The sequence below is a fragment of the Bison bison genome, unplaced genomic scaffold (genome assembly GCF_000754665.1).
Source record: "Bison bison bison isolate TAMUID 2011002044 unplaced genomic scaffold, Bison_UMD1.0 scf7180017864244, whole genome shotgun sequence".
NCBI classification, from domain to species: Eukaryota; Metazoa; Chordata; class Mammalia; order Artiodactyla; family Bovidae; genus Bison; species Bison bison.
In genome coordinates, this window is record NW_011494816.1 from 2,193,426 (window position 1) to 2,201,816 (window position 8,391).

Genomic DNA, 8,391 nt, shown 5'->3' on the forward strand with positions numbered 1-8,391 from the left:
TCATATTTTTTCTTTCTGACTTACTTCATCATTAAATCTTAATATCACTAAATGGGAAAAACATGGGACACTTTGGAATTTACAGCGATTACACAAATATTATTACTACTGCTACTACTGCTGAGGTGCCAAGAGGTTAAATGACAGCCAAGGTAACGCAGCTAAATAGGTAGTGATCAGGTTCTCAACCCAATTTGCCTATCTCTGGGGCAGTATTTCTTGCCATCTGTTTACAGTTATAACATGGGCTACATTTGTACTGATGCTGTACATAAAATGAAAAGGTTCTTTGAAAGATAAATTCCTGATATTTGCTTGCCATTCTCACAGAAATAGAATACAGGGGGAAATTCTGGATGTGTTCTTGTTTTTTGGATAAACAGGAATTACTGTTCTAAGAAACTAGACAAGGAATATACATAAAGGAAGATTAAGTCTTTCTTTGCTTTGTTCTTTTTTTCTCTTTTTAAAAATTGAAGTATAGTTGATTTACAATGTCATATTAGTCTCTAGTGTTTCCTTTGTTTCTTTTTACTCTGATTTTACTAGGAAACCATGCATCTGTTGGCATTCATTCATGCATGTTGTGTTAAACCAAATTTGCATTTTAACAAAGGACAGAGATATTAAAACTACTAGCCCCTTTAAATGCTGTATTTATAGGGACATGTCGTCTTTTAAGACAAAAGATTTCCCAAAATTTATGGAAATTTGATAGTACTATCAAAACTACATGTAATCAGTTATATATACCATGAAAATTTCTCTGCATGTAAAAATACTTTTCCCCATCAAACTAGCAAGTAAAAACAAAGCAAGTATTAGTACTATTGGGTCTAACTCAGCTACCAGTGCCCCTGTGAGCATGCCCTCTCTGCTCAGATGTTGTACTTCTCATCTGCTCCATAGCATTGTTTGTTCTGGTCTTTATCTACACAGCCTCTTCAGCTGCCGTTTGATTGCATCTCCTTTCTCTTGCTCCTTTGTCTTCCATTGCTGCTGCTTTGTGCCTCATCTGTTTAAGCGTCCTAGGAGATATGACTCAGCCAGGGACCCAGGGTTGGGAGGAACAGCCCTGTCTAGGATAGTACTAGTCCAGGGCCATGACTGGCCACCGGTGTGTGCCCCACGTGGAACAACTTTGCCAAAGAAAAGCTCACTCAATCCCACTTCAATCTTGCAATACCTATATGAGTCCTAGTTACTTATTGTTCTACTTTCTGAAGAAAAACTGAGGACTGGGACTAGATGTCTAGATGTGTCAGTTCTAGTTTGTGCTTTGCACAAACCAAAAACAAGAAAAGGATGAAGATTTGTTATGAACAATTTTCATCCAAACATATAGGGATTATTACCTCCTACAACACTTTCTTTAAACATGGTTAGACTTACTTGGTTTAATGAGTTTGGAGATTATTGCTTTTTCCCCTTAACTCACCAGATAAATCAGAAATATTTATTTTAAGAGACAGTTTAAAGAACTTTGTAATTCCCAATCTGTCAGAGTTTTACAAATAAATCTCAGTTAAATGCCTGTCATTGTTTCCAATCTGGTCAAGCAAAAAAGGGGAAAAAGTATACAATTCATCAGAATAATTAGTTGATTGGGGTTAAATAATTGTAAGAATAAACATTTGACCCCCTGGCATGTCACAAACCTCCTGGAGTGAGAAGGATTATAAATTAAATGTACAAGATTTAAAATGGTCCAGATACACCCTGAACATTATTGCAGGCATGTGGGACGCATTTAGATAAGTTAAAACCAAGTGTGGATTTAGAGCTTGGCCGCCTTTGATCAGTGGTTTACTAAACTTCCTTGCTTTGTGTGAGGATGGAGGGATGCAGAGAAGCTGGTAGAAAGAGAGGAGTAGTGGCAACAGTGCCCCCTACTGTCCAGTGGCCACCCCTTCCTTGAATCAGGGATTTTTAGAGACATGGTACCCCAGGGGATAATGAAACCTTCTTAAGTATATGGACGGAGAAGGCAATGGCACCCCACTCCAGTACTCATGCCTGGAAAATCCCATGGATGGAGGAGCCTGGTAGGCTGCTGTCCATGGGGTTGCTAAGAGTCAGACATGACTGAGCGACTTCACTTTCACTTTTCACTTTCATGCATTGGAGAAGGACATGGCAACCCACTCCAGTGTTCTTGCCTGGAAAACCCCAGGGACGGGGGAGCCTGGTGGGCTGCCGTCTATGGGGTCTCAGAGAGTCAGACACGACTGAAGCGACTTAGCGGCAATAAGTATATGAAAGTCAGGAAGGAAAGACCTAACATTCATTAAGGGCCTATAACATTGCAAGCACTGTGCTATCATTTAATTTAATAATAATATGAAGTTCATTACAAATTCAGAAAAGAATAGAATGAAGTTTATAGATACAGAAACTAAGATTCAAGAAAGATAACTTTTACAAGATTCATAGCTAGAAGTGGAATGAGCCAGGATTTGGGCCCAGGACTGCCTGGCTCCAAGGCCAGTGATTCTTATACCGGAGCACACTGGCAGTGGCTGGAAGCCACAGGCACAACTTAGACTCCTCTAAGACAGTGACCAACTGTCCTGATTTGCATGGGACTGAGAGGGTTCTGGGGACACTGGGCTTTGAGTGCTGCAACCAGGAAAGTCTGGGACAAACTGGGGTGAGTTGGTAGCCCTAGCTAGAGTTCAACTGAATAAGGCCCTAGGCTAGAAGAATCAATTTGGAAGAGGAGAAAGGCTGCCCAGTTTTCTGTTCCTCTCTGTGGCCCAACCTGCTGAGCCACAGGAGAGCAGTCTCTGTCCTATTTGTTTTATGGCTTCACGCATCCTGGGGCATTGTCAAAGGAGTTCACATTTCTGCCACTTAGGATTTCTTCAGTTCCGGTCCTAAACCATCTAAATCAGTTGGAATTCATTATAGTTAAATGAGTAAATCATCCACTCAAGTGGAGGGGAAAGAGCAGAGTCCGTGACTTCACAGAAACATGGATTCTGAGAGGATCAAGGAGAACCAGAAAAGCAGGGGGGAGTAACAGAATCGACATTCATGGGGTGCTCATTAATTCACAGGGTGCTGGGCTAGTTGTTTTGTGTGTATTATCTCTTATAACAACTCTAAAAGGTTATAATTAGTCCTAATTATAGATATTTAAAATAAATAAAGAAGTGGAGCTCAGAAAAGGGCTAAATAACTTGTTTAAGTTCACATAGCTAGAAAAAAAGTTTAACTCAGAATTTATTTCTGCCCAAAGCATGTGACTTTTCCCCTTATACATGTCTTACACATAGTAGTGCTTAATAAAGGACTTCCCTGGTGGCTCAGACAGTAAAGCGTCTGTCTACAATGTGGGAGACCCGGGTTCGATCCCTGGGTTGGGAAGATCTGCTGGAGAAGGAAATGGCAATCCACTCCAGTACTATTGCCTGGAAAATCCCATGGACAGAGGAGCCTGGTAGGGGTCGCAAAGAGTCCCCCCATGTCCATAGGGTCACAAAGAGTCGGACACAACTGAGCGACTTCACTTACTTATTACTTAGTGCTTAATAAACATTCAATTGCCCTTCCCATTCAGTTCCTAAGAACTTAAATGTGTTAATTTCAGTGTCCTTCATGTGCTTTTTTTAAAAAATGACATACCCAAACTATATTCTCTAAATGTTTAAGATGGATATAGAGATTCATGATGGGGGATGAAGTTACCTGCTTAAGTTCACCATATGTGTTAAAGCTAAGAAAATGATTCAAGCAGCTACTCCGGTTCACTCTTACTGATAATTGAGTTGGCCAACACCCACAGAGACTGGGTATGACACTGAACCATGACCTGATACATAAACAAAGGAAGCAGTGTTCTTACAGTCTTGTCTGAAGTATTTCCTATAGTTTTTAAAAATGGCAATTCATCAGTCCAGATTAAATACAAATGAATATCTGGCAAACTACTTAAAACAGTAATTACTAGAAAAACACAAAGAAGGTGGGTTAATAAAGGAGAGTTTTCTGGCATACATTCTTTGCCCCTGATTCTGAAAAATGACATGAAGTAAAAGAGGAAAGTGGAAAGACATACATAAAGACATGGACACAGGGGTAAGGACATCGTGCTCAGATATATATTTGTGTGATTGGAGTAGAGAAACCATCAGTGGACCTAAGTATTTATGGCCAAAAATCAAATACCCTATATGCAAGTTAAAATATCATGAGAAATGTCATGAGTGAGCAAATATGATGTAGAATTCAAAGGATGTTTGCCACATACCTGAACAGAGTTCTGTAGCAAAGAGAAATAGGCTATCGACTTTTGAGTAGACTATAGTGTCTGCCCTGGTGGCTCAGGTGGTAAAGAATCTGCCTGCAATGTAGGAAACCTGGGTTCAATCCCTGGGTTGGGAAGATCCCCTGGAGAAGGGAATGGCTCCACTCCAATATTCTTGCCTGGAGAATTCCATGGACAGAGGAGCCTGGCATGCTACAGTCCATGGGGTCACAAAGAGTTGTAAATGACTGAGCAACTTTCACTTTCACTTTCTTCACACTGTCTGCCACTTACATCTGTAAAATGGGAAGAATATCTTGTAAGGATTAGAGATATTTAAATCACTTGGCAAAGAGCAGGTATTCAAGAAGTGTTTCCTGTTTTATATGGGCACTCTGTGATTCTGTTTTAGAGCTTATGAAAATTCTGTTTGGGGACAATGTGGGTCATTAGCTCTGCTTTGATATGTTAATTCAGAATGTGCCCTGACACATAATAGAACCTATGTAAAAATCTGTTGGATGAATGAATACATTTTAACTTTTTTAAAGTATAACAAATAAGAGAACATAAAAGTCTAAATCTGGCCCTGTGGAAAGACCTACTGTTCAACTCAAGTTAGCAGGGAGAACACAGCAAAAGTGTAATAATGATTTCAAGACAGAAATGTTGGCCTGGATTACAAAAGTACCAAGGAGATCAACTTCATAGTGGTTGTATGCTCTATAATGTCAAAATAGTTTTACAGTCTACTTCCAGTTGTTTCTGACTTTATGGCTTAGATATTGAACTGAGAATTGTCTAAGAAAATTCTGGCCCTGAGGATTTCTAGATTGGTTTCTTCAACTTGTACATTTTCTTTCACAGTATTTTAATGGTAAAGAAAAAGTATCTCATACAAATGAGATAAATTGATTTAACCTCAGCTTTCATAAAGTAACTGGTGACCTGTGTTGCTGCTGCTGCTGCTGCTGCTGCGTCGCTTCAGTCGTGTCCGACTCTGTGCGATCCCATAGATGGCAGCCCACCAGGCTCCCCCGTCCCTGGGATTTTCCAGGCAAGAACACTGGAGTGGGTTGCCATTTCCTTCTCTGGGTGACCTGTGTTACATGTTAGCAAAACACACATGTTGTACCTTTAGGAAATGGAGGCCTAAGTAAATGGTAGCTGCTATTATTAACACTGACCTTTACCCCTTGTTTTCTCTAGACTTCATTTTTTTAATAGAATCCAGCATTTCCCAAAATTGGCTCCGTGGTAGACTACATCTGTGCAATGTGAATAGGAGTAATATAAAAAAGGTGTTCTAAGATCCAGTAAGATTAGAGAACACTAAGTTAACGAAGCAAAATTCTTACTATGGAACTTCTCTTTAATAAGGAAATCTCCAGGAAGAAGCGCTAGTGTTCCTTAACCTTTTATTCATTACTGGCCTTTCTTCCCCATGATCCTTTTTGGACTGTTTTCCTCTAATGGCCTTTTTCTATCTCCCTGACCCTCCCTGAGCTCCTCTCCTAACCTGGAAATTAAATAACAAGGAATATAATTTTGTTGGGTAGAGTTGAGTTTTGGAAGGTCACAAACCACTGTACTAAGATTTTTTGGCCTCTAAGATCCAATTTTCACCTCCTGGGGGATGATATTACCTCAATTGAGAATGAATACTCTAGTATGAAATGTCCCTCAAGCTTGTTGGACCACTGACCTTTTTCAAGTGGACCAGTATTCCCAGGAACAAATTTGGGAAGCCCTGATTTCATCATCATGGGAGATTTTAATGCTTCATTGTTCTCTATGATTTGAGGAGAGAGTCCTCTCTTTAATACTGAAATTCCTGGTGTTAAAAGATACATTGAGGCATGTTAAATATTTTAAAGAGTTTATGTGAGCAAAAGTGGATTCTAATCAGCATCATTTGGCAATACCAAACAGGAAGTAGTTAGAAGTGTTCCAATGACAGTAGCTAGGGGAAAGAATTTTATAGAGATTCTGAAGCAAAGCAAGGAAATTATTTGATTGGTTATAACTTAAGAATTTGCTTTATTTGAAAAGTCAAAACCAATCACAAATAGCCTAGTTGGTTGGTTTCATTATATAAGTTGCCAAGGCATTAAAGCCCTCTCAGTCTAATGTGTGCATGTGTGCTAAGTTGCTTCAAGTCGCGTCCGACTCTTTGAGGTCCTATGGACTGTAGCCCCAGGCTCCTCTGTCCATGGGATTCTCCAGGCAAGTAATCAGGAGTGGGTTGCCATTCCCTTCTCCAGGGCATCTTCCTGACCCAGGGATAGAACCCACATCTCTTATGTCTGTCTCCTGCATTGGCAGGCGGGTTCTTTACCACTAGGCCACCTGGGAAGCCCCTCAGCCTAATAGCCTTGTTTAATTAACACTGGTATAAAACTACAATAAGGAACGGAATTCAATAAGACTTCTTGATTGAGAAGTCTTGTATTTGTCTTTGCTTTCCCTAGTTTGTGGTTAGAATTTTATACCAGCCAATTTTTTAAAATTATGGTATATAACATGTAACAAAGTCTGAGCCTGGTGGGCGGCAGTCCATGGGGTGGTAAAGAGTCACACACGACTTAGCAACTGAGCACATAACATGTAAAGTATATAATGAACATTAATTACCAGTATGCAACTTGATGAATTTCCAGAGTTCTATACACATGCATTCAGTTTAGGATATAAGTATTGAATTCTAATCAAAGATCCTTAAAAAAAATCTTGACCTTCCATCATCTGCATTTTGTGTTTTTCAAACTTTAGTAAAGTTTAATGAAGAATTCACCCAAGGGAGCTTATTAAAACTGCATAGTCCTTCCCTCAGATTCTCGTTCAGAGGCTCTGGGGTGTGATCAGGGATTTTAAATACAGCTCTCCAGGTGATTCTGATGCAGGTCGTCTATGGATCACACCTCTGAGAAACACTGGCCTCCTTGTAGGATAAAAGTCAAAGTCCTGAACAGGTATTTAGGCTTTCCTTAATTTGACCCAATTCTATTTTTCAGACTGAACCCTTGCTGGTTTCTACCATGCCAAATTACTCACCTCTCCTCAATAGATCATGCACTCCTGTTTCCCCTAACCTGGAATTACCTTTCATTCTTTACATAACTGACTCCTACTCATCCTTCAAGACCTCTGAGAAGTCTTCTTAAATTCATCAGGCTGAATTAGTTGCCCCTCACTATTCATCCAGAACTTTATTCAAACTCCTGTGATAATACTTACCACACAATACTGATTTTTTAATCTCCTCATTTAGATGTCAGCGAGAATATTTCTTCCCTGGTGGCTCAGATGGCAAAGAATCTGTCTGCAATGCAAGAGGCCTAGTTTGATCCCTGGGTGGGAAATATTCCCTGGAGAAGGGAATGGCTACCCACTCCAGTATTCTTGCCTGGAGAATTGAATGGACAGAGGAGCCTGGCAGGCTACAATCCATGGGGGTCATAAACAGTCAGACACGACTGTGTGACTAATACTTCACACTTAAAGAATATGCCTGACTCTTTGCTAAACCCCTAACCCTGCATAGGGCCCAGCACACAGTGAGTGAATGTATGAATATATGCTACTGATTTACTAGTAGAATCATTTAGTTCTCATTTTCCAAGCCAATGAGACTACAAGCTCCCTTAAAAGGAAAGAGGATTTTTGACTAGAATTTCCTAATCTCCAAAATCATGGCAGGGATTCAGTAGTCAACGGAACAACATCGAATGAATGAAAATAATCAGCATCCCTCTCTCAATCTAGGGAGAACCTCCATCCTTCCTGCTGCTACTGCTGCTAAGTCACTTCAGTCGTGTCCGACTTTTTGCGACCCCATAAACGGCAGCCCACCAGGCTCCCCCGTCCCTGGGATTTTCCAGGCAAGAACACTGGAGTGGGTTGCCATTTCCTTCTCTGGGTGACCTGTGTTACATGTTAGCAAAACACACATGTTGTACCTTTAGGAAATGGAGGCCTAAGTAAATGGTAGCTGCTATTATTACTCTGGTCCTCTTTACCCCTTGTTTTCTCTAAACTTCATTTTTTTTATAGAATCCAGCATTTCCCAAAATTGGCTCCATGGTAGACTACATCTGTGCAATGTGAATAGGAGTAATATAAAAAAGGTGTTCTAAGATCCA